The sequence below is a fragment of the Hyperoodon ampullatus genome (assembly GCF_949752795.1).
Source record: "Hyperoodon ampullatus genome assembly, chromosome: 4".
NCBI classification, from domain to species: Eukaryota; Metazoa; Chordata; class Mammalia; order Artiodactyla; family Ziphiidae; genus Hyperoodon; species Hyperoodon ampullatus.
This window is the reverse complement of record NC_136917.1, coordinates 171,741,628-171,768,188: the sequence shown is the minus strand read 5'-3', so window position 1 is coordinate 171,768,188 and position 26,561 is coordinate 171,741,628.

Below are 26,561 nucleotides of genomic sequence, written 5' to 3'. Positions count from 1 at the left end.
GCCCTTGTATAGCACTTTCAGAGCAGTGGCATTGAATGGGAAAGATTTACTTATCAAAACAAGGTTGGTACGTTCTTCCCTATGCTAATACGTGCATATGAAAGTACCAAAGCTCTGTCTTTGTCTTTAGTTCTAAAATACCATGTGCTCTACATGGTCCCATAAGCATCATTCACTCTAAATGTCCTAGAAAAATAGAGTAGAAACTTTTGTCTATTCCTTCTCGAGGACACTGATCTCCATCTGGGAGAGGAGCAACCAGCATCCCTGATGCCACATCAAAGCCGGTCCTGGCTTCTCTAAGAAGTCTCTGCAATTTGGAGTTGGGCAGTTGCATCAGAAATGTGCTACCCCAACATCCAATGTGAAAGGATGTGAAAGGAAGCCTACATCTTTGTTCCCTTATGAGCATTTTCCTTCCTACTGTTTTATTAAATTCTGTTCAAGGAGCCTGAGGTCAGGTATAGAATAAGGTGAGAGCATCAAGGATCAATTTATTTGCATCTTGGTAAAATAATTCAGGATCTTTTACCTTCAGAGTGGGTGCCTGGAATCCAAGGAAGGAAGTGTTTCCAGGCAGAGGGGGCAACCTCTTGTTACTGGGGGTAATGAGGTGAGGTCAACACGGACTGGTAGACCTAAGGTGAGGCAAGCATGGATGGGCAGGTTTAGATCATCAGTGACCCTGACAATGGCCACTCTGTTGGTGTGCTGGGAAGCCTTGGTGAGATGGACAGACAGCTTGTCCTGACCTCAACTGCTCCACAAGGTGTGGAAACACATGGACCTAACTGCACATAGATTCATGAAGAAAAAGTAAATAAAACAACGTCTGCACTATGGTTTAGGAGAATATTAAACTGCCTTCTGAGCATCCTCCCCGCCTCCCCTTTGCCCCTTCCATTCACACTCCACACAGCACCAGAATGTTGCTTCTGAAAAGCCCGTTAGATCATGCTACTTGTGCTCAAAACCCTACATGGCGTTGTCCTCAGAACAAAAGCTGGCCCCTTACCTCTCTGAGCTCTGCTATCACCTGCCACCCCTCACTAATGTGGCCTCAGCTCTCCCAGATGTCTTGAGTATCACCCCTGGCTAAATGATGTGGATTTATGTTACCAAACTCAGGTCTGGTTGCTCCCCACTTGAAGGTCAATACTTGAGAAGCAAGTGTTGGTAGAAAGGAAAGTTTGCTTTATTCCAGAGGCTGACAACCAGGGGAGAAGGCAGACTCATGTCCAAAGGTCAGCTGCCTGCTGCCAATCAGTTGGCAAGAGGTTTGAAAGGGGAGTTTCAGGGGTTTATGGGTGGAGGGAGGGTGCTACAGGAAGAAACAGCACAGTCAGCTCTGACGGTCATCTTGAAATTGGTCATGAAGTGGTCTGATCAGTGTCATTTTGATTGGTTTAAGTAGAGTTAGCCTTCAGTGCCAGGGTCAATTTGTTCCCATTTCCTTGAGGCCAGTTCTCAGAATTGTGGCAGCTTATATCATGGCTACAGTCCGGTCATCATGTATTAATAGTTAACTTCTTCCACCTGATGGGTGTTTCAGTATCTACCAGACAGCTCACAGGATATGGCTCAGAATATTATCTATAGTCCTTGAGGAGGAACTAATGGTCCTTGACTTTGTTTAATGACTAAACTATTATTATTTTGTCCTGTTTGACTACTTTCCTTTGCTTCTGCATTTTCTCACTTCTCTGATTAAATGTATTCTTTGGCTCAAGTTTTTCTACAGACAAGAGGCAGGCAGAGGACATGGGGAGCCCCAGGTCTGTCCTGGGAAAGCCCCATAGGGTCTGGCTCTGTTTCATATATAGGAGACAGTAAAAGTGCTCCTATAAATATATAAGAAATAAAGACTGACAGCTCAGTGGGAAAATGGGCAATGAGATGGGCAAGCAATGCACAGAAGAGGAAATACAGTCAGAAATCTCAACATCACCAGCATGCAGGAAAATGAAAGCTAAAGCAATAATACCTTCATATTTTCCACCCAGCAGACTAGCAAAGCATAGCAAGCACTGTATCTTTCAGTCTGGAGGAGGATTCAGGGAACAAGATGAGCAGCCATTGCTGGTCAAGATGAGGACTGCTACAGCTTTCTGAAATGTATCTCTGATAATCTGATAGACACACACCCTTTGCCCCAGCAACCCCATCTTTTTAAAGAATATATTCCGTTACAATGAAAGAGCCAGAATATCAAAGTAATTACACAAGAATATTTTTGAAACAAGAATGTTTTGGGGACTTCCCTGGTGGCCCAGTGATTAAGAATCCACCTGCCAATGCAGGGGACACGGGTTCTAGCCCTGGTCCAGGAAGATCCCACATGTCATGGGGCAACTGAGCCCGTGAGCCACAACTACTGAGCCCGGGTGCCACAACTACTGAAGCCCGTGTGCCTAGAGCCTGTGCTCCACAACAAGAGAAGCAATGAGAAGCCCGCACACCACAATGAAGAGTAACCCCCACTCGCTGCAACTAGAGAAAGCCCGCATGCAGCAACGAAGACCCAACGCAGCCAAAAAATAAATTAATTAATTAAAAAATAGTATTTTGAATATTTTTGAATATCAAAAAAACCTGGAAAATAGTCTGAAAATCCATTTATAACTAAGATTTAGTTACCTTCCTACTATGAGATGTTATGCTGCTGCTTGCTTCAGTTGAGACCAAGTTTCCCCTATTCTTGAGGACATTAAATACACATTCTTCAAAAATGTTTCTGCTTTCTTCATTGGCTCTGTTTTCTTGCCATTTCTTTCTTCCACCCCCTTCCAGTATGTGGCTTTCACTGGCTCTCCTGTTTTCGCCCAGCACACCTGTGCTAGGCTGTGCCTGCAGCCCTTAAGGACAGAATCCCACATGCTGAGGAGGAGGAGGGAGCAGCTTCCAGATGTGGGCTGGGCCTGGCAGTTGGTGGCCACACTGCTTCACAGTCACACCCTGCCCTTGGTTCATGTTAGGGGCATCCCAGCTACAGCTCCCCAGTTCCCGAGCCACCATGGGGTCTGAGGCACAGAGCGACTTGCTGGGGACCCCCAATGCCAACTTAGGTTTCACAGCTGTTGTTGCTAAAAAAGTGTTATTCATTCACCTGCTTTCCAGCTTCCAAAATAATGACTCACCTCTGTTTCCATTCTCCTTTTTCCTGTAGTTTATACATTTTAATGCCTTCACTATGATTTAAGAGGATATTGGAAGGAAGCAAGGTAATCACATGTGTTCTGAATCTTTTACTGAAGGCCCTGCATTAGTCAGCTCGAGCTGTTGTAACAAAGTGCGCAGATGGGGCAGCTTAAATAACAGACATTTATTTTTTCATGGTTCTGGAGGCTGGAAGTCCATGATCAAGGTGTGGGCAGGGTTGGTTTCTTCTCAGGTCTCTCTGCTTGCCTTGTGGATGGCTGTCTTCTTTTTTTTTTTTTTTTTTAAATGTATTTATTTTATTTATTTATTTTTGGCTGTGTTGGGTCTTCATTGCTGCACACGGGCTTTCTCTGGTTGCGGTGAGAGGGGGCTACTCTTGGTTGTGGTGCACGGGCTTCTCATTGCGGTGGCTTCTCCTGTTGCGGAGCATGGGCTCTAGGCACGCAGGCTTCAGTAGTTGTGGCACATGGGCTCAGTAGTTGTGGCTCGTGGGCTCTAGAGCAAAGGCTCAGTAGTTGTGGCTCACAGGCCTAGTTGCTCCGCGACATGTGGGATCTTCCTGGACCAGGGCTCGAACCCATGTCCCCTGCATTGGCAGGCGGATTCTTAACCACTGCGCCACTAGGGAAGCCTGATGGCTGTCTTCTTGCTGTGTTCCCACATGGTTTATTCCTCTGTGCCTGTGCATCCCTGGTGTCTCTTCCTCTTCTTATAAAGACACAAGTTATACTTGGTTAGGGCCCATACCAACAGCTTCATTTAACTGAGTCACCTCTTTAAAAGCCCTATCTGAAAATATAGTCACAGTCTAAGGTACTGGGGCAGAGATTTCAGAATTTGGGGGAGGGATCATGACTCCGCCGATAGTCTTGAACATGTTTCTCCAACTATAATTTTTCACAATAAAACAGCCCCTCAATCAACGTTTTCTAAATGGCATGTTGTAGCACATAAATGGATTATGAAGATTTTTAATCAGAGTCTCCATTTCAGTGCTTGTGATTGGTCTGTTTATATTTTCTATTTCTTCCTGGTTCAGTCTCTGAAGGTTGTGCTTTTCTAAGAATGTGTCCATTTCTTCCAGGTTGTCCATTTTATTGGCATATAGTTGCTTGCAGTAATCTCTCATGATCCTTTGTATTTCTGCAGTGTCATTTGTGACTTCTCCTTTTTCATTTCTAATTCTATTGATTTGAGTCTTCTCCCTTTTTTTTCTTGATGAGTCTGGCTAGTGAAATGAAGCTAGTGGGTCACAATCCAGCTTGGAAAATAAAATTGAAATAGAACAGAAACATGTCAGATTGAGGAGGAAATAACAAAAGTTAGAGTCAGGATTTTTTAAGTTGCATACAGCTTTGGTTTCAATGTTGAGTGTGGTGAGTGACATGGATTGAAAGGTATCATAGGTTCTTCATGTGGGACTCATGGCCAATGAATGTTGAAAAGCTGCCATCCTACATAATCCATATTTCCTGCTTTACAAATCAGAGGGAGTTCTTTCTACTGAGAGAAACGGTCCAGTTAGTGCCTCCACTGATTTGTTTCTTCTTGAGAAAATGTATGTTTTTTTTCCTTCTAAAAATAATGAGAGTAAAAATGCAATTAGATGTTTTAGATTAAATGATAGGAAATATTTCTTAAGATGGAAGTAAAAATAGAGTTTAGAGGCAGGGTCAAAACACATAGGGATGTTAGAGAAGTGGTTAAGGTGAAACTTTTCCCCCCCAAACTCCTCCAGTCCCTATAAATAATATTTAGTTCAGTCTGACAAATACTAATTGGAGCTTTCAGCTTGACAGCTCACATTAGGTACTTATTCTATGTTGTGTGCTTTGCGTGTCCTTATGCACGAGTTCAGCATATCAGCCATGAGGTAGCAAGTATTTTGAGCTCCGATTTAAAAACAAGAAATGGCGTTGAGAAAATCACATGGTGTGCTGCCTAGGACAGGGTTGCCTGAAGCCAGGATTCACCCCCCCTGCTCTGGACTACTTGCTCTTCTGACTCACACCCAGGACAGCTACAGAGCTGTGCAGCCTGGGCATAACGAAAATGCAGGGCCCGTCTTCATAATATTAAGTTCACGAAGGCCACAGCAGAGTACAAAGCAAGCACAGGGCCCTTCAGAACACGGCCCCGTGTGACCGCTGGGTCCCCCACCCGTGCAGCTGGCTGTGCTCCCACCGGAAGTTTCTTTCTCCCGCGAAGAAAGAGGATGACCTGCTTTTCCTCCAAAGTGCTCTGAGCGAGGAGCTACTTCTCCTGTGTCCTGCCTGCTGGGTTGTTCCTGGTTCTGAGTCGTTGCTGTCTCCAGACAGGGATGCTGAAAACTCAGCCTCTGTACACCGGTGCCGAATCTAATCTCAGACAGAGCTTTGAGTGAAGTAGAAGAAAACAGCTTTATTGCTTTTCCAGGCAAAGGGGAACACGGTGGGCTCCTGCCTTTGAAAACTGTGCATCTCAACCTGGGAGGATTTGATGAGGAGTTTATAGCAATAGTTCAAGGGCGGGGTTGCTGACAAGATTAGGGTGTGTGCAGGGCCTGTATTCCTCTAATCTGCTGAGCTTCTCTGGTCCCTTTAATCGTGGTTGCTTGGCTGATCCCCCCTTGATTAGCAACTGTTCTAATCTGCCCTTTGGAAATCAGGGAAGGTCACAGAGGCTGGGGTCTTGCCCTACAAGAAACAGGGGACAGAAAGGTTTCTGTGCCCAGGAGCCTCATAGGATCCTCCTCGGTTTCAAGAGGGGCACAGGGGACTTGCAGCCTGGGGCCAATGCCACCCTGCCTGGCTGCCCCACCAGGCTCAGGCGTTGACTCCCACTTGCTTAGGGGCTGGTGCTGCAGCTCACGTGCTCGTCTGTGAGGTGACACTCAGGGTGAAATGCCTCTCAAGTGCTTTTGGTCTTTGGTAAAAGAGAAAAACAAAACTTCTTCTGATGACTTTTAGAAAACAGTTTCATTTTGTGTTTAAGTGGGTTATTTTGCTGTTGCTCTTTTGACTTCTGAAAAGCCCTCTTGGCGTGGAGAGGAAAGGCAGAGAAAAAACCAGGTCAGGTCTGTGGAGGTTTTTAGCGTAAGCACTTGCTGTTGGACTGCGTTGTGTTTTTATGTCACTCTTTGTATTAAGTGAGATTTAATGGAATAGGTGTATTCCAGCAAGGTGAGCTTTATTCTTATTTCTGTTTCTTTCATTTTGTTCCTGATTGGACTAACTCCTAAAGCTTCTGTTCTTACCACATGCCCTGGGGGGTCTGAGTCACGCTGAGTACGTACGTACTGCAGGCAAAAAAAAAAATGAAATTCATTTTCAAAGTGTTTTAGGTTGTCAAGGCACCAGACCATATGTTTCTTACTGAGCCAGGACTCCAAGGTTCTTGTCACAGATGGGGAGAGAAGACTGTTGACAAAAACTCCCTTTCCCAGGCGTCTGTGGAGGTGGTCGTGAAGAAGTCTTAGAACTGCCACGGCTGGGAGGAGGAAAGGAGGGACAGACAGGACAGCTGTAAGTGGGTTTTACTCATTTCAAAGCAGATGATGTCTCAATTTTGTTTTTTATCTGGTTGAACTCACATATTCTATTTAAATTGAAAGTGAAGAACACAATAAATTGGATCAGAATTTCCATGCCAACATTCTAAAAGATAGAGCTCCTGAAACCTTTTTAAGGCTTACTTATATTTTTAAAATATTTAAAAAGATGAAAAGAGTAAGAAAATTCAAGAGAAAAGGATAACAAACATGTATATATATTACCAAGAAAAAATGGATGGAAGGAAAATCTGGCTAAGTATCTTGTGTTACTGAGAAACTAAGTCGAATTTGTCATGTTTATTTTCAAGAGATTGAATAAGAATTCTTTTCTGCGATTCTGCCTGTTGGGTTTTCACACGAACATTTTCGTCTGCCTCTTGGGTTTTCATTTGAATATACAATAGGGGACCAAATTATATAACTGTTGGAAGTGATAACTTTTTAAAGTACTCGAATCAAAGACATCAGATGGTCTTGAATATCTACCACATGATCCCACGGTGAGTTTGATTCGATATTTCCAATTAACTTGTGCATGGGATTGGGTGTTACTCAAGTGAGAAGAGGAAAGAGAAGTGTGAAGTAGCAAAAGTGCAAATATAGACACTATATTTCAGAAGACTCTTGCTTGGTTTTATAACCTGTATAACAAATTTTCTGATTTTTATTATGTAAGTTTAACTTTTTTGTAACTTGTTATGTAATTATTGTCAAAGCTTTCTTTTTAAAAATTTTTATTTATTTATTTGTTTGTTTGTTTATTTATTTTTGGCTGCATTGGGTCTTTGTTTCTGCACGGGGGCTTTCTCTAGTTGTGGCGATCGGGGGCTACTCTTCGTCGCAGTGTGCAGGCTTCTCATTGTGGTGGCTTCTCTCATTGCAGAGCAGGGGCTCTAGGTGCACGGGCTTCAGCAGTTGTGGCATGTGGGCTTGGTAGTTGTGGCACATGGGCTCAGTAGTTGTGGCGCATGGGCTTAGTTGCTCTGTGGCATGTGAGATCTTCCCGGACTAGGGCTCGAACTTGTGTTCCTTGCATTGGCAGACAGATTCTTAACCACTGTGCGACCAGGTAAGTCCCTGTCAAAGCTTTCTTAAGGAAAAAACTCATCCCATGATCAAAGCATGTGCAAGTCAATGTCACAGATAAGGGGGGTGAGGGACATGCCAGAGGGAAGATCCCTGTTAATCTTGACTAGTGTCTCAACGTAATATTTTTCAAACTCCTTTTGTAAGAGCACTTGTATGGATAACATTTCTAGGTGTGATTCTCTATGCTTTCTATTGGATCTTCATGATTATCCGCTTTGATGGAAATGGCAAACAAACAGAGCAACCAGGGATTCCCTCCTTCCTATTCTTAAAGGTGGTGTGTCCTTCCATTTGCTTTCAAATTTTAAAACACAGAAAACAGTAAACTAGAAAATATTATAAACGTGCCCTAAGAGAATGAGAATACACCAAATTAGCCCAATACCTGGGAGCAGATGTCCCGGGGCTGTGTCTGGGACACGTCCTTGCCTGCAGTCTCCTGGCCCACCTGGCAGCTGCTGCAACTCTCAGGAAAATGAGCTCCTTCAAGCCCCTCCTACTTGTCCCCAGTGCGTGGTGGTCACCAGCCCTGGACCTGCTCCTGACCTGTCTTTCACTTTGCTCCATCTTCTTTCCCTAGTGGGACTGCTTTACTTTGTTGGGGGACTCTGGTACCTGGGTCTTTGCAACAATTTCCAGTGTCCCCACTGTCTTCCCTGACCCCAGTCCCTTCTGCAGCAAGCCACTCTGTGAATGACAGTCACACATTTGTTTGCTCTTTTCTTGTTCCAGGAGCTTATTTAAAATGTTGTCAGGGCTTCCCTGGTGATGCAGTCATTGAAAGTCCACCTGCCGATGCAGGGGACACGGGTTCGTGCCCTGGTCCGGGAAGATCCCATATGCCGCGGAGCGGCTGGGCCCGTGAGCCATGGCTGCTGAGCCTGAGCGCCCAGAACCTGTGCTCCACAAAGGGAGAGGCCACAACAGTGAGAGGCCCGTGTACCACAAAAAAATAAAATAAATAAATAAATAAATAAATAAAATAAAAATAAAAATAAAAAATAAAATGTTGTCAATCACTCCAGCTTCTTATCGTAGAAAGTCTAACTCACAGGCCTGTCTTTGAGGTCCTCTGAAATTCTCCTCCTCTCGACTCCACCCTGCTACTTGAAGTTGACCTGGATTATCTGAGTTAGATATTATCTGAGCCATCAATGTAATCACAGGGCTCCTTATAAAAGAGAAGGAAGGTCAGTGCCGGAGAGGTGGCAATGACGGTGAGGCAGAGACTGGAGTGATGCAGCCAGGAGCGGAGGAATGGTGTGGCTTCCAGAAGCTGGAAGAGGCAAAGACTGAGTTCTCTCCCTACAGCCTCTAGAAGGAACCAGCCCTACCCAAACCCTGATTTCAGCACCTTAAGACTCTGACTGCCACCACTGTAAGGTAGTAAATGTGCATTGTTTTAAGCCACTAAGTTTGTGGGAATTCCTTAGAGCAGCCATAAGAAACAAACACATGACTCAAAGGCAGAAGTTATTCACTCAGTGTTGACCCCCTTGTTCACTGTAGTACAACTACTTCGTAGATGTTGCTGTCCTCTGAGCTCAAATTGTTCTCATGCAAACCCAGGGGCTGTCCTTGGTGCCCCCAGACTGTCTTGTGTTCTTATTTCTCAGAATGCTCCAAAAGCAATACTACTCATTTTTCTGGCCAAGCTCACCCCTCCCTTCCAAAAGCCTTCTGTATGTCCAATAATGTCTACCCCATGCTTCTAATCTAACAGTTGAACTACATCATAGTTATATCTGCAACATGCCGTTCAACCCCCTTTTGCACAGCTAATTCTCTGAAGCTGGTTTTGCCTCCCATAGTGACCTATCAGCTCCTGTTAGGCAAGGTCCTCATGATAAAAACAACCACAGGAGCAGCTTCAGCAGCAGCAACATCCCAAACGCCTGTCCTGTGGGGCGTTCACTCTGCTGCTTTGCAGCAAGTATCTTCCATCGCAGTTCTTGCGCAACCTCGCTGCTCTGGCACTTTGAAGAACTCTTTGGCTGTGGGTTTGCCTGATGTTTCCTCCTGTTTAGATGGAGGTTCTGCATTTTTGGCAAGAATAGAACAGAAGCGGCGTGCCCCTTGACCCTCTCCATCCCCAGGAGACTCAGGCAAAATGTGTTCTCTAGAGAGGAAGCTTGTGGCTGCCTGTGAAGAGGAACAGAGAAGTGTGGTCTGGAACAATGGATGGGCTTCTGTTTCCAGCACCTTGTCCAGTAACACAGCTCAGGGGGCTTTCCGAGGCAGGGATCTTGAACTTGCATGCTTTCAAGAGTGGCTTCTAAAATACCTTTGTCTTAACAGAAATTTCTGTGTTCAGGTCTCTCCTGAGCCCCCTGACTTTGCTTTGTGGGGGTCCTTCCCTACTGAAGTCTCCTGATTCCTTTTCTAACAGGTCTCAGGATGTTCCTGGTTTTACTTTTTTTCTTTTTTTTTTTTTTTTGGCGGTACGTGGGCCTCTCACACTGTTGTGGCCTCTCCCGTTGCGGAGCATAGGCTCTGGACACGTAGGCTCAGAGGCCATGGCACACGGGCCCAGCCGCTCTGTGGCATGTGGGATCTTCCCGGACTGGGGCACGAACCCGTGTCCCCTGCATCAGCAGGCGGACTCTCAACCACTGCGCAACCAGGGAAGCCCCCTGGTTTTACTTTTAACTCCTAATTCCCATTACCTTCCCTGGTGGTCAGATGAAATGAGTTAGTTGTTAGCTTCCTTTTAGGTTAGAAGATACATCCTTGACTCGTCTAGGTCATATAAACACACAAAGTCCAGGCATATAAGCAATCTAGGATTTGATTCTTGCTCTCTCCACTTAACTGTATTTGCATTTTATTTTAGAATGCAAGCAATTCATCATTTCCTTGACACTCTGGGATCATTGGTTTTGCCTTTAACCAACCATACTTGGGTATGAAAAATGCACTGAGGACCTTACAAGGCAAAGTACCAACCAAAAGCTTTTCCTTCATAGTGTAAATGACTCTTTTGATTGTGATATCCATAATGATTTTTTAATAAATAAGTGGTTGGTAACTGGGAGATGGGGAGCTGTGATCCCTCCAAGTCCTCCAGAGTGGGCAGAATGGGCAGTTGTAGCCAGTCATCACATATCCTTGAAGGCCTTCCCTCTATACCCTGTGCCCATGAGCCTGAATCTGGTTCCAAAGAAAGCCTGAAGCCCTGCCAGTCCATAGTTTTCTGCCCCAAACCATGAAGAGACCATTGGTAGGGAGGTTAGGAGAATGTTGAGGATGGGCTCAGAGTAGTTTTTAGTTAGTGATGGATCTGAAGGAGAAAGAGGCTTTCTGGGTTCTGTGCCACTATCCCTAAGGACAGGTGTATAAGCAAGAATTAGAGTGCTTCGTCTTTGCTGTTATCCTGGAAATAAATGCTTCTTGGGAGTAGGAAAGAGTGGTATAAAAGATGAGCTTTCGACCCAAGAATGCCCAAGGACAGGCGTGTGAATTTTGATATCACTGGACCACACGAAGGTTGCTTTTATTGGAAGGTGTGGCAGGATGAATAATGTCCCCAAATGTCCACACCCTAATCCCTGGAATCCATGGATATATTTTATCCCGGAAGAACTTTGTAGATAGAATTAAGGTTACAGATCTTAAAATAAGGAGATTATGCTGGGTGATCTCCCAGGAGATGCACTGGGTGGGCTCAGTGTAATTATGTGGACCTTAAGAGTAGAAGAGGGGGCCTCCCTGGTGGCGCAGTGGTTGAGAGTCCGCCTGCCGATGCAGGGGATACGGGTTCGTGCCCCGGTCTGGGAGGATCCCATGTGCCGCGGAGCGGCTGGGCCCGTGAGCCATGGCCGCTGGGCCTGCGCGTCCGGAGCCTGTGCTCCACAACGGGAGAGGCCACAACAGTGAGAGGCCCGCATACCGCAAAAAAAAAAAAAAAAAAAAAAAAAAAGAGTAGAAGAGGGAGGCAGAAGCATTGTTGGAGAGATGTACCAGTGAAAGATGAAGCAAGAAGTTCCTGAAGCATGAGAGGGACCCAGCCAGTCATTGGTGGCATGAAGGTGCAGGCATGGGGCTATGAGCCAAGACAGGCAGATGGTCCCTAGAAGCTGGAAACAGCCTTCAACTGGCAGCCAAGGAGGAAACGGAGCCTCCATCCTATTGCAAGAAATTGAATTCTGCCAACCACCCAGATTAGCAGGAAACAGGTTCTTCCTTTCAGCCTCTAGGAAGGACCACATCCAGCCAACACTTAGATTTTAGCCAGGCAGACGAGACCCATAACAGATTTCTGCCCTCCAGAATTATAAAACAATAAAACTGTTGTCTTAAGTCAGTAACGCTGTGGTTGATTTGTTACACAGCTCAGTGGTCCATAACACTGCATACAGATAGTACAGATAAATAAAGGAAAGAACTTTGTCTCTCATGCACTATTTTCCAATCTATGGTGGTTCTAAAAAATTGAATTCATGGGCTTTATCACAGCTGTTTGCTAACACAAATATGAAGTTGCTGAAAATTGAGCCTTTGCATGGACATATATAAACTACCAAACGTAAAATAGATAGCTAGTGAGATGCAGCCGCATAGCATAGGGAGATCAGCTTGGTGCTTTTTGACCACCTAGAGGGATGGGATAGGGAGGGTGGGAGGGAGGGAGATGCAAGACGGAAGAGATATGCAGACATATGAATATGTATAACTGATTCGCTTTGTTATAAAGCAGAGACTAACACGCCGTTGTAAAGCAATTATACTCCAATAAAGATGTTAAAAAAAAAAAGAAAAGAAAATTGAGCCTTTGGGTAAACAGGTGTTGCCACGGCTAACTGGCCATCCAATGAGAAATAGCATCCACTTGGGTCAGGAAATAATAGTTTGTCTGTTTTTCTTGTCATCTTTTATTATTTCCCTATTTAACTTTACTTTTTTTTCAATAAACATGCTGTTTTAGAAAAATAACATGACAATTGCTAGTGGCCTGTCCTGTATTCTGCAGCAGTAGTTGGAGATCTGAAAACATTTCAGTTTTCTCTCTCTTCCTCAGTGACAGTTTCCTAAATTGCTAAATTGCTACAATTTTTCAGACCTAGTGGGACTCCCAGGCCTTATTGAGTGTCTGCCATGAACTTCTGATTTCCTGGGTAATCCCCTCATTTGTGCATACGTTTCTACTCTCTTTATTGTCAGGCATATGACAAGGTAACTTACTCCATAGGTGCCTTGTCTAGTTTTCTGGCCACAGAAAGCAGTTGTTCTCAGAGATAACCATGGAAAGCTCCAGAAAGTTCCATAAGGAGGTACATCAGGAGAGATTTTGATCCCGTAGGACCAGACCTAGATGGTATGCATTGCTCATACCCTGCCTGCACTCTTGGGGCCCCTCTTTCTTTGGGGCACCTCTGCCCTTAATTTCTGACATTCAGCTCTCTCTTGCTGCCTGAGGGTTTTTTTCTTGGGCGCCTGGAGAGGTCCTGGCACCTTTCAACCTGAATCCCAGCCACTCGGTCATTATGAATGTAGATAGTATTTAAAAACTATTGGCTTTAAATCCTAATAAGCACAAATTGTCTCATTGAGGGATGACCAGTGTTGCCACGACAGCAATAGACTCAAGGAACACTTAGCCTTGTCGTGATGATACCAACTTGTATTTCACTGGATTTTCTCCAGATGATGAACAGTCTCCAGTTCCATGCAAAGTTTCCTCCCCGAGTGTTTTGGGCATCCTGTTAACACACCTTATACATTTCACGAATTTCTTTGCTGTTGGAGACATTTGTTTCCACCAGGACCTGTCTGTAGTCTCCAATCAGAGGCTGCAGTATTTTGATATTAGTTTTATGGGTATTTATTTGATTTCATTCCTTGCCTTGGTTTTCATTGAGTATGGTTCCTCTAAGGAGTTTATCACCACTGCTTTGGACATCAATCTTATAGATCCAATTTTATAAGCTTTTTTTTTTAATAGGAAGACTTTATTTATTTAAAGCCATTTTATGTTTGTATAGCAATTGATCAGAAAGTGAACAGATTTCCCTCATACCAGCCTCCTCCTCAGCACACAGTTTTCCCTATTATTACATTTTGTAGTAGTGTGGTGCAATTGTTAAAATTGATGAACCTACACTGACACACTATCAATTAATTAAAGTCCATAGACTACATTAGAATCCTCTCTGCTCTGTACATTGTATGGGTTTTGACAAATGTATAACGTCATGTGTCCATGATTACAGTATCGTATAGAACAGTTCCATTGCCCTAAAATTCCCCTGTGTTCCACTTATTCACCTTCCCTCCCCAAATCCTAGCAATCTCTGATGTACCATCAAGATGGCATATTGACCAGTACAGGATGCATTTGAGTTATGAGGTAAGGCTAAATGTTATCACATGATGTCCACCACTGTAAATTTATCCCCTTTGTTTATTCAGCAATCTAATAAAATAAACAAAAGGGATATGTGTGTCCTCAGAGCCACAATACTCCCAAATCATGACTTGTAAAAGCAAAGGCCAGTCAATAGAAGTGGCTCAGACTCTAAAACATGCTTGCACCCTGAGTTAGTCATCACGTGTAAGCTTCCCAGTGTGACTCATGTAATTCTTGTGGATCCTAGGTTATGAGAAATCGGGCACTAAGAAATCTACACCTACAACTCTCAATGTTCCATTTTCAAGACCTCAAGAATTGATGATATCAATTATCATCCAATAAAGATTGTATTTTTCTGAGATAGAAGCAGTGCCTGGTTTTGCTGGCATAGCCACCCATCATTTCCAAGACAGACACCAAAATTATACTTGACATGCAGAGGTTGACTGCTACAATCTACCTGTATAATTCTCTCATCACCCATAGCTTTATTTTCTTGGGGGTGTAGTTATGTCACATGTTAGTCTATCTTCAGGAAAGTTTCCCTCAATGAGAGGAGAAAGGAACTGTTTATATTTGGATGAATCTACTTAAAAAAAGAAAGAAACTAACCTCACTTCAGAACATGTAAGATGGTTGCTAAGACTTGCATTTCCTTGGAAGAGCTGTCACTTTGTAGTAGACACTCAGCTTTCAAAGTCCAGCTAACTCATAGTCATCATGAGGTGTGAGGCAGACTGAGGGCTGCTCTTTCAGACTGTATCCTGGAGCTCAGACCTTGGCATCTAGTTCTTGGGGGAGGCAGGGGCTAAGAGGAGATTACTCCCACTTGGCTTCCTGAAAATTTGAAGCCATTTAACTGCACTGGGGCCTCTCTTTCTCCAGGAATAGTTTTATTTTATTTGGATATTCAGAGTCTAATATAGGGGACTAAAAATCACCTTTCACAGTATCCTCTTTCTAGCTGGTTCTCTGGAAATCAAGGTAATTAATCTACTTTACAAAGTCAAACCCCATCTCTTTTCTTCTGAAGACCATCTTTTCACTGCCCAGGTGTCGTGATACATTACGTGGTTTTCTGTCAGACTTGGGCTCATCACGGTCCAATATTTTTGTTTTACCTACTTTTTTATCCCATCAAAATTATTCTTGCTCATTTCTGCACTTCCCTGGTGGATAATAGTCTGTCTCAGAAGGAATCGGACTCAGTACTAGGATTTGCAAGGTGCACTGCAGGTACAAACAGCAAGAGGACCCTTAGTATTTCACACACAGGAGGGGTGAATTTCCCTTGAAGAAGTAAATCCATTCAGGGCCAGTTGGGAAAAACAAAAATCATGTGAGGTATTTCAAACAGCGGGGGACATAATCATTTTTACACAATTGTTGAAAGTCTAACAAGGCAAAAAGGGGCAACCAGATCTGTAAACCTTGAAAGCACGGAATCCCTCCAGGGTTTATTAGTCACCCATTTATTAATTAAGTGAAGGAAACAACTAAGTTCCTCTAGTTTGGGGAAACACAAGGAAGAGGTGGGTTATTGACTTGAAGCTCAGAGGAGGGACCTCACAGACTGATGCTCAAACCTCAGAATGGGACCACTAAGAGTCAGCTGGTGCTTAGATCTGAGAGGGAGTCTCCCTACAGCTAGACACTGGAGCACTAAGAATGTGCCGTGAACCTGGTGCTGGAAGTTAGTGCCCAGGGCAGGGAGAACCTTGAGCCATAGCTGCCCTCTGCTGGGGGTGGTGGTGGGAGATGCTTGGGATGCTGGAACCAGGAAGGAAGTACCTTTTCCTCTCCTCTTGCTTTCCAGTTCTCTTCCAGCTTAGCCACCCACAGAAGCTAGGAGGAAACTGGTGAGAAAGCATGAAGAATGGCTGCAGAATTGCAGCCTCAAGCACCACATAGTCTTGGAGCTGAGAAAGAGTAGATACATGACCTGCACAGTCCACTCCTTGGGCTTCCTGGTATCTGTACATCCCCTTCTGCCTGTTTTCAAGTCCTTCCCATTTTAGCCTCTACAGTCTTCTTGGCATAGAAAATGTAACTCTGACTCATAAAATGAAGATACTCTCACTCATATACACAAATTGTATATACACAAATTGGTTCATACACACAAATTGTAACAAGCTGGAAAGGAAATGTGTGTAGCTGCTACAGTCCTCACTCTGTAATTGTAACATTTGATATTTATCATTTCTATCATTGTCTATCCATCCCATGTGCCCTAATTCCCAGGTAGTATTATAGCTGACAAGCATTGTCTTCTTGAGTGAGGTAGAATGACCCAAACCTTTATTTCATAAGTATCTAAAACTTCAGTGATTCTCTTTTTATTAGGATACTGTAGTTTTCCATTTACATTTACCACCATGAGAGTACTAAAATGAACACTGAGGATTCCCTGTTTTTGTTTTGTTTTGTTTTTCCCCATGGGTTTTAAACATAGTTCCCCCTGTCCTTACTGTGTAGCAACTCTCCCCATATCCTCCTGGTAATTAGAAACATTTACTCCAGCAAATACAGAGCCTTGGGTCATCAAAATGGCCTTAGTCTCAACTTTGCTTCAGTGGAGCCCTTGCTGCTTGACCTGGTAGTATTATTCCTCTCTTAGAAACTGTGATGGTTAATTTTATGTGCCATCTTGACTGGCACAATCGTATCCCAGACATTTGGCCAAACAACATTTTGTGTATGTGTGGCTGTTTCTGTGGCCAAACAACATTTTGTGGCTGTTTCTGGATGAGATTAACATTTGAATTTATAGACTGAGTAGTGCAACTTGCCCTCCCTGACTTAGACAGACCTCATCAACTGAAAACCTGAATAGAATGAAAAGGGTGACACTCCCATGAGGAAGGTTCACTTCCTCCTGCCTGGCTACCTTGAGCTGGGGCACTGGTCTTTTCCCAGACTTTGAACTCAGACTGAAACCCTGGCTCTTCTTAGGTCCTGAGCTCACTGCTTTCAGACTAGAGCCACACCATCGTCCCTCCTCGGGTTCTCGCTTAATGACTGCATGTCTTGGTACTTCTCAACTTCCATAGTCTGTAAGCCAATTCCTTATAATAAATATCTAGATCTAGATATAGATCCTATTGATCTGTTTCTCTGGAAAATCCTAACACAGGAACTAATGCCCAGGATAGGAATTAGGGCAGCCAAGTGAAGCATTTGCCTCAAGCACCAGAAAAGCTATAATCAAGATAAATAATATTTTAATGCAATATTTTAAAAACCAATATTGATGCCAAAAAGACAAGATGAACAAAAATGCCAAAAAATTTGAAATGTAGACAGGATCCAACATAAGCCAAATCATATCAGAGCCTGCAAGAAAAGGAAAAATGTGCACCCTTATATACATAATTTTATGTATTTTATTTGAATGGATACTTTTTTCTACAACATTAAATAGTTGAAAAATTATTGAAAGATTGGAAGTAAGTATATTGTAGCTTGAAACATATTTAAATATTTTATTTTATCAAAATTGGAACTTATTATAATGTTACTTTTCTGACTTTAATGAAAATGGATTCATCAAATAATTTTAAACAATATCAACATTATTTGATGAATAATATTATTCATCAAATAATATTTTCAAAGTCAACTTCTTTGTTTATTTCATTTTCAAATGAGAACTGCCATGTTGGACAATTTCTCTTCACCAAGTGAAAATTTTAAATAAAATTTAATTATCTCAGGTTACTTATCCTGTCTTTATTTAAATTTGTGATATTTTATTCATCAGAGATTTTTTTGAAAAATTACATTAAAATATTACTTGTCTAGGTGACTGAGTTTTTGGTGCTCCTTGAATTTTACATGTGTGGCAACTGCCCCGCTTGTCTTACTCTAAATCTGGCCCCGTTAAGACCCCTTATTCAGTGAAGTTTGTTATTAGGTGCAATAGCGAGAGGGAAGTATAAGAGGAGCATCCCCAATTTTTATCCCTTAAATTCCCAGATATGTCCGTATTGCCTCTGGGAAAAATAGTACCATATAATGTGTTCAGTGGATTTAAAGAAATATTGATTCCTGTGAGATAGTCCTCCAGATTTTCAGAAAATTGTTTCTTAACTGGAACCATAACTAAAGATTTATTAGGTCCATTCACTAGTTCATCTGACCGTCTGTTTCTCAATGACAGGCTATATATTAAAACCAGAGAATTCCGTGGACATGAGTCCATCGCTGTATGTCTTGTGCTGTGACATTGGCTGCTCTGTCAGGAGCCAGGATGATGAGATACCATGATGGCGAATTAGGCATTTCAGATATCCACAGATGTTGGTGCTGGAAGAAGCATTGTAAGTCAGAAAGTCAAATCCATATCCAAAATACATGTCTATTTTGGGAAAGACAAACCATTGCCCCTCCCACGATGGAAGGCATTTCATATAATTAACTTGGCACACGTACTTAAATGGTCCCCTCAAGGAATGATGACCGTGTCAGGGCACAGTGATATTGTCAGGGTAGAAACTCATCAGTGACAGGAGCTAGATTGGCATCACTGATAGGAATTCCATGTTGTTGAGCCATGTGTTGCCTCATAGTAAATATCCTGCCATTTTGTTTGGTGCTGGTGTGGTTGAGGAAAGAGGACACCTGAGGGAAGAGGTCATCTCATCCACCTGGTTTTGATAGGCTCCTCTGCAGAGATGCCCTCTGGCAGGTATTCACACAGTTTCCAAACATCTTCACAGCCTATGCCCAGCCTTCAAGACCCTTCCATATACCTCTTCCTCATGCTTTCGGCCAGTTCATTCCAAACCCCCGACCATCCTGCCAACCCAATGGTTACAGCTTGTAAACAAGTGTGGAGCCCTTTGGATGCTGTGCTTTAGTTGAGAAAAAGTGGACAATGTACTATATTGCTTAAAGTTCTGGCCATTGGAAGAATTTATCTTCAACCCTGGTCATTTATGAACATCCCTCTATGATGCTATAATGTTGTAGCCATCAACCACTGATCAGGACCACTAAATTATAAAAATTATCTATATATCAGGACTGACTATTACTTTTATTCCTAAATCAACCAACCATAAGGAACTCTTTGTGAAGTCTTAGGACAGGCGGCAATAGAAGGAGTAAGTTCCATGAGATTCTGAACCAAATTGTGATGCAATTTTCTTTGCTTCCAGGATTTGATCAAGGCCTGTATCTTATATGTCTTTGCCATCAGATGATGGATTTGATGGTGCGTTCATCGATCCTATGGCTTGTTGACCACAAGGGTTCAATAGCAAGCTCGAAAATCTGTGTTAAAAGCAGTATGGTTATCTGAGGGTTTGTTCCACAAACCTAAGTTTCATTTGTTGGGGGTACATCACAGTCTGCATTCAGTGCCCCTACTCACCACAGATACTTTGAGGACCATTGAAACTGCTGGCTCCTAAAACTCATGTGGGAAAACAGTTTAGCCATAAATGGACAAAAATAATGTCACAGGGTAAACAAAACTATCACCTTTTTACCTGAACATGACCAAAACAGTTTTAACAACCCTGCATTGATTTGTCCACAATATAAATAACTTAAAATACCAGTTACATAGTTATTTGGCACTTAATGAACTCATTAGACTGTGCACTTGTTTGCAGTATGAAATGATATTGTACAGACTCAGATGCAAATTATATTTTTCTTCTACATTGAAATGAACATGTAATGTAACATAAATATAATGAAATAAATGTTAAGCACATATAATTAATGCAAAACAAGTTTGCAAAATAAAATTTATAAATAAGGCAATATTAAAATGGAGGTTTCTTAATGAATAAAAAAGCTGCTTGAGTAGGGTTTAGTGATGAAAGAGGTAAGATAGAGTGTCTTGTCGCTGGTCTTGTCTGGTGGAAGGTGAAAGTGGACAAGAGGCAGAAGGTGAAGGAGTGAGTGAAAGGTCCATGTTGGAACTCACAGAAATGGAAGGTTTCTCTTCTTTATATGGGAAGCCCTAGAAGTGAATGGTTGTAAAGCATGTGCAAAACAATAAGCAAAGCAATGCTGAAAAAGAAGAAAAAGAAGAAGGAAAAGCATGTGTGTGAGTTTCCTAAGGTGGTTGTAACAAAGTACCACAGACTGGGTGGCTTAATTACACAAAAGTATTGTCTCAGAGTTGTGGAGGCCAGGAGTCTGAAATAAAGGCAGAGTTGGTTTCTTCTGAGGCGGTAGAGAGAATCCAATCCGTGCCTCTCTCCTGGCTTCTGGTGGTTTGTTGGCAATCGTTGGCGTTCCTCGGCTTGTGGCAGTATAATTCCAACTTTAACACTGTGCCCATCCTGAGCGTGTGCCTGTCTCTTTGTGCAAGTTTCCCTTTTTCATATGGACACCAGCCATATTGGATTAGGGCCACCCTAATGACCTCAACTTGATCACCTGCAAAGACTATTTCCAAATAAGGTCATGCTCACAGGTACAGGGGATTAGAACTTCAATATCTTTTTACATCTTGTATATTTTCTGCTTGGTCTTAGAATCAGCCATTTCTCTAAGGAGTCCTTCCTTTTGTTGAAGAATGGTGGTAGAAGCTGAGATCTGGGTGTGTGATGTGCTCTTTGCTACTGGAGTGTCTTTCTAAGTGTTTCTAAGCCCTCTCAGCTGACAGATCAAGGAAATATATGTGTATACTAGCGTGTGTATGCACATACCTATACATATTCTATATGCAACCAAGCATCTATATAAGGCTAGATATGAGTTCACATGGGTGTCTCCAATCCTAACCCTTCACCACATGGATCGTCCTAGCCTCCTCCTGTTGCTCATCCTGTTAATTCTCACTCCATCAGTGAGAAGCTTGGATCCCACCATCCACGACCCACTTACTTAATTGTTCACTTCCAGTATCATATACACGTAGGTTGGCAGCTGAATTGTTAACCTACCTCCTCATCAGGAATAACTTTATCAACCAGAGTCCAGTACTTTAGTACATTTCCTTTTTCCCTTAGTCTTAGAAATCCCACTCCTCCTCAAAGTTGTTTGTCAGAACCTTTCCTCCTCACCCTCTCAGGTAAGGTTGTTTCCTCTGGTTTTGATGTTAGTGACTTTGACATCAGTCATGCTTTTAGCCTTCCAAGTGCTTAGGCAGGTGTTATCTGGCTGCAGGATAAGGATGTCACCAAGAGGGGACTTTGACCATTTGGCAGATGAAGGAGAACAAGTGAGAACCTGTTTTTAGGTGAATTGGCCATAGTCACAGCCTTGAAATTGGGAAATTTAGACCTTGAACCAACCAGGTTTCTGACGCTGCACCTATGCTGTATCCACTCCACTCACTCCTTTTTTTCTAGAGGACAGAGTGTCACTGAGGTGACAATGAGAGGGCAGGAAGATACTTAGGCACTTCATCTGATATTTCCTGGTACACAATAGTGTATTTCTTAAGTACTGGGATCTGAACAGAGATTCCTCCAGCTGAGAGACGATGATGCTTTGGCCGTGCTTGGCTACTGTAGAGTCCTCTACATCTGCGATGCAGTGGTGGAAATATTTGTGCATAAGTGGATGCGTCATTTACCCACATAAGCTCATGTTGATGTAAGTCAGAAAAAATTCAAAGGAAAAAAGATTCTCATGAGTACAAATTACTTCTGGGATGACCTTAGGTTTCCAAACTAAATTATTTCAGCAGAGTTTATGCATGGATTCCAAGCATGAGGAAATTATTTAGGAGATGTTTACTATGGCAGAAAGTAGTGAACATCCTAATATAGAGCTAATCACAGTTTAACTCAAGTTATTCACAAAATATTAATCTGAGGAAAATATTGTTGCCAAAATATCTCACTTGCTTTATAGTTTGGTATCTGGGAGATAGGCCAATCTCTTGGGAATTTAATATTTATAATCCTTAAAGCAATTTAAACCAAAATGCTTAAACTCAGCATAATTTTTGAGATCTAACTGTATTGATTCATTAAAATCTAGATTGCTTATTTAAATGTTTTATAAGGCTACATCTTATAAATGGACTAAATTTTAAAATCAATTTCTTTAAGGAAGGGCAATTACATTGTTCATTACCTGTTTTAATGTTATAAATGCTGAAAAATGTTTTGGCAACCACAGGTTTTGTGAATGGCCCTCACTCAATACTTTCTCGTTATTTTGAATAGAAGTATTGCAATGAATGCTTTTTCTATGTTTTGAGATACAGTGAGATTGAGAAGTCTCTAAGGAGCCTGAACTTGAGATGAGACCTAAGCACAGGGCTGAGGTGGGCGATGTACCCATCTGCAAGGCACAGAGGAAGCCCAGCCTAGCTGTGTGTATTGGCACATGTGCTTTAATGTGTATTTATGGAATGAATGAATGGTGTACTGCGTTAACCACGTTGAAGCATCCCAGGGCTCTGTGTAGTCAGAGGCTGACAGAAAACAGTGATTTTGCAGTTTTCACACGTTGATACAGTATCTCTCAGCAGAGGAAGTTCTGGCCCCTGAGCTGGGAGTTTAAGGACAGAACTCCTGTCCCAAAAGAATTTCAGGAATAAAAGCTTAGACCCAAGGCCTAGGTTATAAAGGTGTGGGTGCATGGTGTCAGGTAAAGACATACCTGGACCTAGGAAATGATCATACATTTAAGATCATTTAAAACATCAAAATGGAGTATCTATGGTTCAGGCATCCGAAATGGAGCTGGTGTGTGTGGGGTGTGGATTGTGGATGTGGATTCAGACACTTTCCTGCATCACTGAGAACCTGGACTTTCTGAACTGTATCAAACTCAAGGACACCACAAGCCATTGCTGACAGCTGCCAGCTACAACCTTGTGGTTTCAAAGTCCCCTTTGCTTCACAAATATGTAATCATTTCAAACCTCAACCAATCTTTACTTAACAAGCACCCTTACTTCTTGCCAGCTCCAATCCTAATTCTTGACAAGCAGCTCATGTAAACTTGCTGGGAGGTTTTGCCTTTAGAAGCTTCCCCCATTTTTGGGTCCTGTGGAACACAATTCAAGTGCTTTTGTGAATTTATGCTTCCCAGGCTGCAGTCCTAACAAACACCAAATATAAGCAATTTTTACATTTTGCTTCAACCAGATCTCTGTTCTTGGAATTCTTGGTTAACAACAAAAACAGCCTTTGTTTGAAGGGATTAATGTGGTAAGGGCAGGGGTCTATTGCTCTAGGGAGAGTGTTCTGAGCCTGAGACCTGCAGGTGCCTCAAAGAGCAGGCAGCAAGGAGCTCTCTTGTAATGAGAGGTGTGGACAGGGCTACAAAGAACTGGGTGTAGGGGACTCGGTGCCATGATGGGACAGTTGATCAGGGAGAGTCTTTCCATGTAGGTTGCTGATTCTTGGGAGGGGTTGTCTGCTGGCTCAGCTAAGGTGGGTTGAAGTTCAGAGGCCTGGGAGGAGGAGAGACGTCTGGACAAGTCAGGTACTTTTTTCAGATTGGTCAGTGGGCATAAAGAATTCAGCTAATCCTTTAAGAAGAAAAGAATGGGAACTGAGAGGTCTGTGTTGAGGTTTTTCATAGATAAACAAAGGGGTTATCCCAGAGTCTTATTTAAGTCATCTGGAACAGGGTGGGTCTTTGCAGGAAGCTGTTTCCTGAATTCTGGAGAGCAGGACTTACCACTCTCCTATTCACATCATGACTGATCTCAGAAGCTAGAGTAGGGGTGGATGGGCTCCTGTGGTGGAGAGGAATGACACCCAGGCCAAGAACCAGGTGGGGTCAAGCCTGAAACAATGGACAAGTTATGGCCTGATGAGCTCCCACTGAGGGGCCCTGGAGCCCACTTACAATGCTGGATCCATCAAAGAGATTTCTGTAGACTCATTTCTTTCATTGCTGTAGCACAAAATCTTAAATCGGAAAGTGAAAATACATCTATTGTGTCAGCAAGAATGACTATATTACAAACACAAGTATCTCTCATTACCTAGGTCTAATCCGATACTGAATTTTTGGGAAACAGGAAAGAATGTTCCATTTTACGTTGGAAAAAGTAGTGATATAATGTGTTTCATGGTTCCCAGCCCGACAAAAATGCCTGCCCACCAGTTTCCTCAAATACCACTGAAACACATCTAAACTTATGAATAAAACTCCATGGAAGGTTTGTGCAAATTATAAAATAGTTTTAAAGACATTTACATAATTATTAAACATTTAATGAACTAGTAGAAGTTCACTTGAAAAATGCAGTACAGATATAAATCATGTTTTCTTTTTTTTTTTTTTCTTTGCGGTACGCGGGCCTCTCACTGCTGTGGCCTCTCCCGTTGTGGAGCACAGCCTCCGGACGCACAGGCTCAGCGGCCATGGCTCATGGGCCCAGCCGCTCTGCGGCATGTGGGATCTTCCCAGACCGGGGCATGAACCCGTGTACCCTGCATTGGCAGGCGGACTCTCAACCACTGCGCCACCAGGGAAGCCCAATCATGTTTTCTTGTACTGATGGAAGAGTTTCTTAAGTGGGACTTGAGCTTGCGGAGTGGGAGACAGAGGCTCTTTGGTCACAAGTGTTTGCGGGTGGAGGGGGCACGACTTAAAGGGTAAATCTGTGGGTTGTTTCTGCAGACTTTAAGGTGTAGACAGACTACAGGGTGAACAGAACTCAGACATAATCATGCTACAAGTATATGGTTCCACTGCGCTTGGAATTGCACTTTTGAATGTGATGCTTCAACTTATATCACTAACAATCATGCTATCTGCATGAAATAAATCCTTTAATTGATGGACTGAATCCTTTAATTGCTTTTTTTAGGTGGTGCTTAATTTTAACATTTATTTAAGAGCTTACCAGCCTTTTGTGGGTTAATCTTTTTCTTCTTCCCCAAAGCGTCTGTATGTTTCATTCCACTTTTGATAATCTTCATTTTTATTATAACAGACCTAGATACAGATTTTAAATGTATCCTATTGAGCACCGAATATGCACTTTTGACATGCACTCTGAACACACATGTGAACTGTCTTCTTACTTAAGGGAATTTCTAAGCCATTATAACTGCAAACGTTGCCTGTTCACCCTCCATCCAGCCTTTCCTCCAGGTGAATGTTGGAGCTTCACAGTTTACCTTTAATCTTTTTAGGATCATTTTCATATTTTCTATCTTTTTATTTCTCAGTATTTAGGTTCACTATTTTGGTACTGTCTTTTAATCCTCTGATGATTTTCTATTATCCAGTATTTATTTTGTTGAAATTATATTTTTTATACTTCCTAATAGGCTTTTTAAAAAATCTCTTTCTGCTTGTTTTGTATCAGCCGTTTGTTTTATCATTCTTATTATGGCTCTTAGACATCATTCCTTCTTTTGGAAGACTGTTTCATTACTTGCATTTACTCTGGAATGACTGCTTCCTTTAGTCAAGTCTGTGAAGCTCAAACTTCCATGGAGCTGCTCTTCCTCATGTGCATTGGAAGTTTTGATTCTAAGCTCATCTCAATGTCCTGGGGGTGTGTTTGTGTGTGTGTGTTTGAGATGTTTGTCGGGTGTTTTAGGTGTATGCATGTGTTGTATATTGTGTGCAGTGTATGTGTACTTAGGGGGGTTGTGTGTGTCTGGTGTGTTGTATGTGGGGTGTGTGTTTTGTGTGTGGTATGAGGTGTGGGTTATGTATGGTGTATGTGGGGTGTGTGCGTATGTGGTGTGTGTGGTGTGTGTGGTGTGTGTGTATGTGGTGTGTGTGGTGTGTGTGGTGTGTGTGGTGTGTGGTGTATATAGTGTTTGGTGTATGTGTGTGTATGTGGTGTGTGATGTGTATGGTGTATGTAGTGTGTGTGGTGTGTGTTGTGGTGTGTATGGTGTATGTAATGTGTGTGGTGTATGTGGTGTGTGTGCATATATGGTATGTGTGGTGTGTATGATGTATGTGGTGTGTGGTGTGTGTGGTGTGTGTGGTGTTTGTGCTCTGTATGGTGTATGTAGTGTGTGTGGTGTGTGTGTGTATGGTGTGTGTGATGTGTGTGTATGTGGTGTGTATGCTGTATGTAATATGTGGTGTGTGTGTATATGGTTTGTGAGGTGTGTAGGGTGTATGTGGTGTGTGAGTATGTGGTGTATGTGGTGTGTGTCATGTGTGTGGTTTGTGTGGTTTGTGTGTGTATGTGATGTGTCTGGTGTGTATGGTGTATGTAGTGTCTGTGGTGTGTGTGTGTATGGTGTGTGTAATGTGTGTGTATGTGGCATGTATGCTGTATGTAATATGTGGTGTGTGTGTGTATATGGTTTGTGGGGTGTGTAGGGTGTATGTGGTGTGTGAGTATGTGGTGTATGTGGTGTGTGTCATGTGTGTGGTGTGTGTGGTTTGTGTGTGTATGTGATGTGTGTGGTGTGTATGGTGTATGTAGTGTGTGTGGTGTGTGTGGTGTGTATGTGTGTGTGGTGTTTGTATGGTGTATGTAATGTGTGTGGTGTGTGTGGTGTCTGTGTATATGGTATG